The 11720-nt window shown below is 39.1% G+C and overlaps 1 long non-coding RNA gene across 1 annotated transcript; it reads left to right on the top strand.

Annotated features, from left to right (window-relative positions):
• The first annotated feature begins 1414 nt into the window (after positions 1-1414).
• On the top strand, positions 1415-11371 carry LOC127532209 (uncharacterized). The gene is made up of 2 exons (XR_007939611.1): positions 1415-1513; positions 6173-11371. It is a non-coding gene; the product is annotated as an uncharacterized LOC127532209 (long non-coding RNA).
• The last annotated feature ends 349 nt before the right edge of the window (positions 11372-11720 follow it).

Below are 11720 nucleotides of genomic sequence, written 5' to 3'. Positions count from 1 at the left end.
GACTCGCAAATGAAAGAGTGTAGCCGACGGAGAGGAGCGGCACAGAAAGAGGAATGAGTTTCATGAGAGCTTGGCTCAAAAGTCCAAAATAAGAGCAATGTTGTTTTGTCATTAGCTTCCTGAAAATATAAAGTCCTGGAATGTAATCCTGGATAAAGGGGATACTTGCACATGCAGTACATAAATAAAATGGAATAATACAAGGAATACATTGAATATCAAGGGGAAGAAATGACGCTAAGATTTGCCTCTCCCTCATCAGTTTGTCTTTCTGTATTCAGCACCTTGCCCGTTCCGACATAATCACTCATTTCACCTTTTCAGTTATCTTGTCATTGTACCGCCGCCTATTAGCATTACAACCAACAACAAACCGGCGACATGAGAAGATGTCAAGTGTTGACAAAGACCTCATGCTCCAATGTGTAACTCTTTCTTTAGGGGGAATAAAAGGATTATTGCTGAATGGCCTGGTTTTGTAGCCGAACTTACTTTTGTGGACTCGTGTTGCATTGTGCTATCTACTCGGAACAGCTCAGGACGTTGATGCCCTCGAGGTCAACGTGCCATTGGTATGGATTCAGCAGAGTGACGCCTTGCTTCCCGATGCTATAGATTCGGGGTTGGTAGGAGCGGGTTAGGGCGGGGTTAGGGTGGTGCAGGTCCGGGTGTGACGCCATATTACAAGCAGATGCATCTTCCGCTGTCGAATGCGGCGACTTGTGTTATCAGCATTGCGCCAAAGACTTCTTCAGCAGTGGAGCAATGACCTCACGTCTTTCTCTTCACCCCCAAACGGTGCTTTTTTTTTTAACATGCAAACGCGCTGCCTTTTGTCAAACCAACTCCCCGCCCCTTCTAGCACCCAAATCCCTGGCCTATCCAAGAAGCAGAAGAGAGCTGCAGACAAGTCATGATGGAGCCTCTTTTGATTGCAACTGAATTTAGTAGCATTCGTCCCCGAGTTTCTGTTTATTTCTTCTGACCACACAAGCAAGCTCTGACCATTTCCTGCTCTTTTAACACCAAATAGAACAGGGAAAAAAGCTACATGATGCCAGAAGAAGAGCAAAGTGTGTGCCACTCTTCTAGTTGCAAACCATATCCGAGTTCAGTCTTTTATTTACTTCCTCTAAAACCTCGGTTAAAAAGGGGGAAACGCCGCTCGACTCAAGCATATGATGAATGTGGCAGACGAAAATGAGGGGAAATCTTGAGCCATGCCAACTCCCCTCGACTGCCCCCCTCGCCCTCCGACCCCCTTTTTTCTCTTTTTCTTTCACAGTCTTGCATTTTCAAAGAGCCGAGAGGCCATAGCCAAAGTGAATGAACCATGACCACAGGCAGATGCTCCCCACATCTCTCTCCCTCGTCGTGCCCTTCCCACTTTACACCCTCCATTTCCCACAACTAACTTAACACTGCTGTTCCAAACAGGCACACAGTTACATTTACATTGTTTTGGGTGGACTTCTTTTGAATTGCAATTTAAAGCGGACTCAGGACTTGCGAGGTAAAAGTTCTGCTCCTATGTTTTCAGTAATGACGCATTTGTACGATGGCAGAAAGGTGGAAGATGCTTTTATATTTGAGCTGCTTTTAAAATATACTGTACAGTGCGGTTTGTGACGAGGGTTTTTTTGTTTGAGTGCCATTTTGAGTAAATGCCATTTGTTAATTTCTCCTAATTCCCTCTGGGCGCTTGAAGGCCAAATGAGCACAGATGGGACATTTTCAGTCCTTTGGAACACTTCATTTGAGTGATTTGGATTCAAAATTATTGTTTCACACTCTACATATTACACTTTGTCTCCTCTCAGAGTGTAAAGTTTAAAATCCATCAAGTTTCTATTATAACACAGCTTCAGTCTGCACACTATAAACATCACGTATAATAATAACCACCTTAATTTAGTTACTTTTTCTATTCTACAACTAATAATTTAAGTTGGCCTTGTTGGTCATTAACTGCACAAACATTCAGTTAGTCAAAATATGTATTTTGATTACAGGCATGAAATCTAAAATGTTCTTAATACAGACTACGCGTTTACATATTTGCTCGTGGGGTTGATCAATTTTGGAACTTTGAGGTTTGACATAGAATCTAAATAAGAAGGTTTTAAATTAATTTAATCAACAAAACAAACACAAGAGTAAAAAATTTGAATTAACTGGTATTAAAAATAATCTCGTAAAGGTATTCACAATTTTATACCTCGGACTTTTGATGTTGTACTCTAATATAAGTGAAAAATATTTTTTTATAGAGTTTAAGAGACACAGTCCTCCCACTGCTTTCTATTTTTTTGTTGGGCCTGTATTGTGAAACGCAGCATGCACAGCTTTTAAGCAGAGGTAGTAACACTCTGCACAATAATATCCGAGTTAATTTAGGGAAATTATCTCAATTTCTGAGTTCAATTTTACGTCTGACTTGTATTCAGCTGGGAAATGTTTTTTATATGAACAAAACTGTGACAAAAGCATGCAAAAAAATGCTAAATTAGCTTCCAAATCTATGTGAATGAGCTTTTCAAAGGCAACACAAATGTTGATCCTCATATGTTTCAGCTTTAACCTTGTCTACCTTTTTAAGATTCACACTTTATCAGAGATTCCTCGACAATAAGTTCTGCTCAGTGTATTTGTCCACATTTCTGAGAGCAGGAATCAGGCCAATCACTGGCAAGCGACGGGGCAGTGAAGCGACCCCAAATTCACTCTCCTCACTCTCAATAGGCTTGTTTTCACTGCAGAGCCAACAGCAGTGTCTCATCAGCCTGCTCTGCCAACAACAATGTTTGTGTGTTGTCTCAAGAATTTCCATTTCGAGATGCTGTTTGGAAGGAGACGCGCTACCTGAGCTGATAAAAATGTTAGCTCTTTGGCACCCAAGGCCTCAGATTACCCCTTTATTCATGAACTAGAAGTGCAACACTCCTATTGAATTTGTGCCATTAATAAGTTTTTGAGCTGGTTTAATCTCTTAGTTTTTGTTTTCATTCATATTTGGTGTTAGGTACGTGCTGTAAAATGAAATAAAACAACTAAAGTCTTCATATAGTATACTATGTGAAATATTTGGACTATTAAAATTATTTATCTTGCACTATACAATTAATTTCAAATCTTTTTTTGTTAATTTTTGATCATATTTTCATATTTTAATTAATTTAACTCTAATTAAAATCATTTTATATTGTCCTGTATATTTTTCATGCTTGATTTTAATGCTTTCTAATGTCTAATTTATAGCATTCTACATTAACTTGTCGTGAAAATGTGCAAACAAATGTGCTTTGCATTAAAATACAAGCAAACAGACTTTTAAAACAGGCTAAGGCTGTAAAAAAAATGAAATTGCAATGTGTTAGAAAGACAATTATAGCAGAATCCAGACATAAGCAACAATATTAAATTATTTGTTTGTAAAATAAATATGCTTTAGAGTTGCATTTAATGGTTAACAATGACAATGAACTAATGTTATACAAATGTAGTTTGAAACAGAAAATATTTTTGCCCACATTGATCATGCATTACATCAAAAAACTGACTGATGTAAAGATATTTTCGCTATGTCCTTTAAAATTCCATAACAAAAAAGTGCTTTTATCTTCCTAACAGTGGAAGCCACATAATTACATTTCAAAATCCTAAAATACATAATTTTTCTAAATAAACGAATGTCCACCTGCACACTGATATGGTTTTATTAATTCACTATCACACACCCGCACCCACACAGGAGTGTGACAGACATGATACGGTGTAATCCCTCCTTAGAAAAAAAAATTACTCACAAATCCGTCACCAAATAATTCTGTAAATTGAAACTACTCTATTTCCGCGTGTATCGGCTTTGATGTGTATGGCATGTTATTGCTGGAGACAACTTCTGTGTTTGGAGATGGAGAGGAGGCTCCTTCCTCTCGCTCCCAGTAAAGGATATCCTGATAAAAAGGTAGAGCAGATGAGGGGGCGGCGGGCGAGAGGTGATACAGCGGCACAGAGAAATTTCATTTCCTGCCGTGTACGGAGAAAATAGTATCAGCTTGGAAAACCTGGCCACGAGATGGGAGATTTCCCCTCCGAACATTGATAACCATTTGTTCATTTCCTGACAACAACAGGAGGAAAAAAATGCACGAGTCTCCTCTGAAATGGAATAGGTTGAGTTTTCCTTCTCTTTCTCATTTTGTTCTGCGAGAGGACAAGAGTCTATTTCATCGCCAACATGCAGCAGTGGCCCTAATCACAGGATCAGTTATTATTGGATGGGAGCATTTGCTGCATTGGCTGCATAGCTGAGAGACGAAAAAGAAGGGGTCTGCGGTCAAATTCTCCCACTTTTGTGTCGCTTAGCTTCTCTCCGCCAGGTCGGATTTGCATTTTAATGGAAGGCTTTTATAGACTTCTCGGTGGCGTTCGTGGCACCACAAGTGGCATCATTAAGTGAACTAAGCCGGATTAGAGGCGATGCTGAGGTCAGATACCCATACGCCAAAACAGAACCGAAGCTTTCTCCTCCGGGATTAGACAGGGGCCGAGGGACAACGGTGGAGGGGGGGAGGTTTTTGTCAGGACAGAGGGGAAGAGAGGAGAACAAGTAGAGAGAGGAAGAGTTTTTTTAAAAAAAAAGTGAAAGTGGTGGAAAGAGAGAGTGGGAGAAATACATAAGAGGAAAGAGGGGAGACAGGCTGCAGCCAGGTGATGAATTGCTTGTAAAGTGGCTCCTCTTCAGCTCGAGGGCCTCTCAGATCTTCGCCTTGGCTCCAGTTCCAGTTTCCCACAGTATGAAATAAAAACACAAACCCGGAAATAACAGTGTTTGCAAACAATTCGGGACCCGCAGAGGGGTGATAGGACCATTTACACAATGTCAGGTAAGCTGTTAGTCAGAGAAACGATTCAGTCGAAAATCGCGTAACACACAACTAAATGTCGCGATTTAGCACTATTGACAATGAAATTTCACTGCTACTATCTTAAATAATCCAGCACACTTTCACATAGAAACAACTTAGAGTGCAGTTACGGTTACAGACTCTCTCCACCTACGTAGGTTGTTTTTTAAGTGTAATTTATCTGCCAAAAAAATGGAAAAAAGAAAAAAGAAACAAAGTTAAAAATAAAACTGACTGATCTTCCACAGATATTGCAATATTATTATGAATTCTATTGACATGTAGTGAAAATCTGTTATCACAACAGCCCTAATTTAAGGGATGATTCTGATTTTGTCGATGGGTTAGGGCTGCACCCAAATATCTGAATATTTGGTTGTTGTGGTGGTGTCCAAATATTAATTTTGAGACACAAATACTCAGATTTGAGTTTGTTTGAATGCCATTTACTGTGTTAATCAATAAAGAAACGAATAGTATAAATAAATGAATAATATTGTGTCATTCCGCTCCCTCGGATATATACCCCCTGTCAAAAGTTTTAGGAGATTTTCTCATTCAAATAAATTAGAACCTGTCCTAAAACTTTTGACAGGGGGTGTATATTAATATTTGGATATTTGTCATTACTTGGGCCCGAACTTGAGCCCAGAAATTGCTATTCAGACCAGCCCAACAATGGGCAGACTAAATCAGTGTTGGAGAGGATGTGTGCAGCAGTGAGACCAAAGTCAAGATGTCTAGTTTTTGTTTGATTTTTTTTCACTTAAGCTCATTTTTTAACTATGTTGGTCTAAAAAAAAACCCACAGAAAATCACATGAAGAGCCTTTTGCAAATTAGTAAACAATATGAAGAAAGATGAGGACAGATCTTTGGTTATCTTTGATAACCAATGATAGATAGTAGATAGAAATGGAACGTATATTTACCTATAGCTATTTGCACCCAACTTGAAAGATGGTTACTCCAGCATGTGGAGGCTTTAAGTTTAGAAGATTTTAAACACACATCTTTGATTCCACCAACTCCACCACCTTCACTGTCCACTAGAGTGCCAGCAGAAAACACACTAAACCTACAAACTTTCTCTCAATTGTTCTGCTGTCTTGTTTTCCAATTAACCTTTCCAGGGTCCAACCTTTGCATGGAAAGACACGGATCAATGCACGGCGATAAACATCTGCAGAGCACCTATAACTGACTGGAAAAGTGGCTTTGTAAACGCTGTGCAAATATTAACTAATGGCTGTTTGCCGTCAGTCCACAGGTCTGATGCGTGCCAGGTGCAGATATGAAGGGGAAGCTGCTGAACCGTTTGAAAGTGCTGCGAAACGTCAAGGTGGCAGGTTAGAGTGAAGGTGAACGGCTGGAAATGGAAAGGAGTCGACAGCTCCAAGTTTGTGTCTACTTCGTGTCGCCTTGTATTGTTATTTAGACGCCTCGCTGCTCAGAAGACTAAAGAGGTAGCCATAATCTAACAAACCACACTGTGGAGAAAGAAAGAATTAGAAGAGCTGCTGCAACGGAGAAATTAAGCAGGAATATGAAGGTTTGTAAAGTCGTAGATGTATTCTTCTAACAATTTCAACTTTCAAAACAAATTCATCAGATAAGGACACATTTGCTACAGTTAATTACAACGTCCAAGCAAGGATGTTGCACAATCTCCTGTCTTTAAGACAAAGGTATTTGGTGCTCAGAGACATGGCCCAGGTAAGGAAGGCTGAAACATGACCGTCACTTAACAAGACTCATAAGTTGAAACATCAAGGCTGGGCTAAGACATATCTGAGGACAGATTTTTCAAAGGTTTTATGGACACATGAAATGAGACCGACTCTTGACAGACCAGATGGATGGACGGATCATCAATTCACGCAGAGCTCCCCTTGGAGTCAGATGTCAAGGTGTAGGTGGGGTATGGGCTGCTATTATTAAGGATAAGCAAGTTGGACCTTTTCGGATTGAAGATGGACTTAAGATCAAATCCCAAACAGCTCCAACTGGTGTGATGATTAATTGCTTAGTTGTCAAATATTTTAAAAATTGTTCACTGTTTTGATGATCATCCATCCATCCATCCATTCTCTATACACCGCTTTATCCTCATTAGGGTCACGGGGGGATGCTGGAGCCTATCCCAGCTGACTCGGGCGAAGGCAGGGGACACCCTGGACAGGCCGCCAGTCTGTCGCAGGGCTACATACACAGACGAACAATCACACTCACATTCACACCTACGGGCAATTTAGAGTAGCCAATTAACCTCAGCATATTTTTGGACTGTGGGAGGAAGCCGGAGTGTCCGGAGAAAACCCACGCATGCTCAGGGAGAACATGAAAACTCCATGCAGAAAGATCCCAGGCCCACCCCGGGATTCGAACCAGGGATCTTCTTGCTGCAAGGCGAAAGTGCTAACCACTACACCACTGAGCAGCCCGTTTTGATGATCAATCGTTTTGAAAAGATAAAAACTCAATTTCTGTGATGCCTATTCTGAAATTTGATTATTTTCTGGTTTCTCTCCATCGCTGTGAAAGCAAACTCAAAATCTTGGGACTTTGGACACAACAAGGATGTTTGAAGACATTTGAGGAGATTTTCTTGGGATTTTCATCAACAATACCCTCCACCTTCTGACATTTTGTTAATCAAACAACTAGTTGATTAACCAAGAAAATAACAGAGATTAATCAACAATACAAACAATCTTTGCTTGTGGTTCTAATTACCAAGCACTGCAATAGTTTTCTGATGGCTTTAAAGTCAATCTGTGGCTACCTGCAGACTTTTCTACCAGTGGCTGCATCTATAAGGTGACATTCAAGTGAAATGATCAAACATGAACACTCAAAATCTTACCTTGTGGCGTCTTCACGGATTAAACTGTTGACTACATGAATGATTTAAAGCTAAGCTGCTGCATTGTAGGAGAACATCCTATTTATCTTATGGACATAAAGCCTCATGTTTTCACTTTTCTGACAGGCAGATGGAGAAACCTGTATGAGAAAATACACCGAACATAGCAGAGGCTGCCGCTTGTATAGAGGAGGGGTCACTTTAGGTCACCGACACGTAAAAACATCAGAAACGCTGTAATCTAACAGACACGGGGGAAAAAACGAACATGTGCTTTTGTTGCAGATCAGAAAAAATACGGCAGCTCACAAAAATAGTTGATGTTATTTGTGCGTGTACAAAAGTGTGTTTGTGTGTTGTTCATGAGCCTAACACAGCGTGCTGTGCAGAGATGAGCGGCCCGTCACTCAGCAGGCATCAGGCCGTGGAGGTCACACCCCAACAGTTGCGGGAAGAAGAGATTATGCCTGTGTGTACTTGTGTGTGTGTCTGTGTGTTTTCTAAAAAGCAGAGATTATGCATTGTGATATCAAACTGGGTTAACGTAGCGGACTGTGTTTGCATACAGGGGTGCCACGGACTCGCGGGTTTTAGCTTTAATCCCCACACACACTGAATCCTCACCGGCTGATTTGGCACTTTTTCAGAGTATTAGGCCACCAGGCGAGGAAGCTTTGTTTACCCAACAGACAAGTCATCATGTTTAATAAAATCCCGACTAACCTCCATTTTCCTCTCCTTTCTCCTGTGCCACTTGTATGGGAATGTTGCTTTCACCTTGGTCAACTTCAGTGACACTGAACTCTTGTTTATCCATTTTTCTGTATCATGTCTCAAAAGACATGTGGTCCGTCCTGCAAGATGAAGACAAACAAAGAATAGATACCGAATTTCTTAAAGTAATCGGTCAAATTTATGGAAATCTCTTCTATATTTTGAGTTAACATAAGCAAAGACAAGCTGTACATTTACAATAAAGTTCAGCCTTTGAAACTTTATTTTAAAGTAAGCTGCATTCTTCATTACGTTTTGGTGGAAACCAAACGTTCCTAGTATTTGCAAATATATTTTTAATCAACCCATCTTTTCCATCTATAGGTACAACTATACAATCAATATCTAGCATCTATTATACATTAGATGGGGAGGGATTCATCACATTGCTAACACAAATTGTAGAAGAAGTTCCAAACATGGAGTGAGATTGTCGTATTTTACCCCAAACAATGAATATTTTCCTAAACCTAACCTCACATGTAGTTATCAAATGTCAAAGTACCAACCAAAGCGAAATATTTTTGTAAACCTAAAACATATATTTTCAGTGGCTATACCCAACCAGAAAGCAACAATAAATGAAAACAAAAAGTTAAAGGATCAAAATTTGAGTCTCCATGAGTGAAAGTCCAATGGCTGACTCTACCTGGAAGGTTTTCTTATGATGTCACAGTTGAGAAAATGCTGTGTAATGTTATGTTTCTCTCAAAGTTTAACTGAGAAAGAAGTTTTGTTGTATGGGAACTTAGTGGAGGTTGACATACAGCACTCAACTGTCTTCATGCGTTGGAGTTTTCTTCTGAAATGGTCTAAAAATGCTCATCTGGAAGCAAAAAGCTTAAACTTTAAAATAAAACCTGAGTAGTGTGGATGTAGTCTCAATGAAGGCCATTATTAGTTTTACGGTTGGCTTATTGTAAAGGCAATGCAAGTGTCAGTATGTCAAGTAAACATTGTATGCTGACCTTTCTAATCAATAGAAGCAGAAGTCTTCACTCCTGTACACTGTTCAAGAGTGTAAAATCTTCTGATTTCAATGCCCAACTTCGATTTGCTATTCACCTTTTGTAATGCTGTGGAAATGACCGTATGAGGGCTACTTCTTACCAGTAGCAAACTAAAAAGCACAGTAGATCTGTGTGGAAATTAACTAAAGAGATTAAATAATAGATTAAAATCAATAGGAAAAACATCACTTCACAGTTGCTTTGATTAATGGTCTCTCCTGGAATGATAAATTAAACTTGAAAACTTTCTGTACACATTATTAACCCCCCATTTTCTAACTCATTTAAAAAGCTGCAGGCTTATTTCCCATTATGTTGATAATATGGGTATGGTTTGCCAAAACTCTTTGTGCTAATTGTGTGTTGGTTCAAAAAGCCATTTTCTGTTAGAGTGCACAAATCCATTACGACCTCCTCCTTAGCCCGGATAATGGAGATTGGATTAATGCAGGGGCTAAAACATGTGGCCCGGGACTCCTAAAGATATGATTGATCATCTTACTGCTGAGTATTCAACCGGTTTGGTTGTGTTAATCGATACCATTACCTCTTTTGGATTAAACAGCAGTCTGTTAACAAACCCAGACTCAAAGAGAGACGTGAGAATGGCAGCAGATAGTTATCGTAGCTAACACACATTCCAACCACTAGATCGTCTATCACTACATTTACAGCATTCTGATAGGAAGATTCCCAACATCAAGGGACATATTTAGGGCTCTAATCAAATAGTTTATCAGGGTACAATGATGAGTAACCAAAGAGACCTACAACTGATGGACATTTCCAAAAACTGTGAAAATCTTGATGTCAAAACTTAAAATAGCACAAACTCCAACACAAAACCCAACTGAAATGCCTTTGCTGATGTTAATGAGTTGATAGCCCTTTACTTATGACATGTAACCCTTGGTTTTACCCAAACAGTCCTTATATCTCTGGACTTTAATATCTAAATAATGATAAAAAGCCAACATAAGAATCGCAAGACCAGTAATAACTGCAAAGTATAAGCGATATTAGGTCAACACCAAGACAAATTTCTAATCTTTTGTCATGTTTGTCCATTGACAGGAATCAGAAACAGTGTCTCAACCATTTTAGATGGTCTGGATAACCTGCATTAACAGGAGTGCACAGAAAACACACATTAACTTAAATATCTAAGATTCACATCAATATCACCTTAATTTGTTTGCGACTCATGGCTTTTGTCAGTCGATTTAAATGTATTCATGTTTTCTATTTTCTGAGTAGCCAAGTAGTTTGTGCTGTCAGTAGTGGAGTCTGCAATTATTGTGTTTGTCGTGGAGAAGCAAAAGTTGAAATATTACATATAAGTGTTTGAAAGAGGAAATATTTTTGCATCAGTACATGTACAATAACTACAGCAGGTTACAAAAATATGTTTTATAGTTGGCTTTACATATATCTCTAATTTGCTAAAATGCTTTTTTATGATCTCACCAATTGACAAAAAGTGTAATTTATTACAAAACTGCAGGTGTTGCTTAATTATGATGTTCTTAGTGTCAGTAGCTTTGAGTGTGGGAATATCAATTTGATATTTTTATGTCTTCCTGCCAAGGCTTCACACATGATTAAAAACAGAAAACTGAACTGCTAAATGTGCATTATAAGAATAATTTCAACAAACATCCTTGCCATTTACTTGCACAGCTTTGGGATAAATGTCCAGGCTCAGATTGTAACACAATAATTTTGTATGAGAATATCAGAAATATTTTATTTATTTGTTGCTTCAATGTATCTGATTCAGATGTGGCCTCTATTAAAATGCATACAACCTTGTCTTCAGCCTTCAGTTTTTGTTTATTTGCAAAACATATTAGGGAATTGTTAGTTAACATAGTCTGAAGTCTGCATCTTGTCAAAGTTTGATGCACTGAAACTCATGCTGCCAGGCTGTGATGGAGATGCTAACAATGAGCAGTTGTTTTCTCCTGAGAAAGATGGAAATTTATCTTGTTTTCTTTAATCACACGCATCTCCTTATTCAAAACCAATCTGCATTCTGCAATTCATGAAGAAGCCAAGCAAAAGTGCATCAAGAAGATTACACTGCAGGTACAATGATGACATGTCGACCCGCTGAGCGGTTCTGATCATGATTGGATTGTTTATTGTGAGGATATGGCCC

The sequence above is a fragment of the Acanthochromis polyacanthus genome, chromosome 22, assembly GCF_021347895.1.
Source record: "Acanthochromis polyacanthus isolate Apoly-LR-REF ecotype Palm Island chromosome 22, KAUST_Apoly_ChrSc, whole genome shotgun sequence".
NCBI classification, from domain to species: Eukaryota; Metazoa; Chordata; class Actinopteri; family Pomacentridae; genus Acanthochromis; species Acanthochromis polyacanthus.
This window is presented reverse-complemented; position numbering and strand designations above follow the sequence as displayed.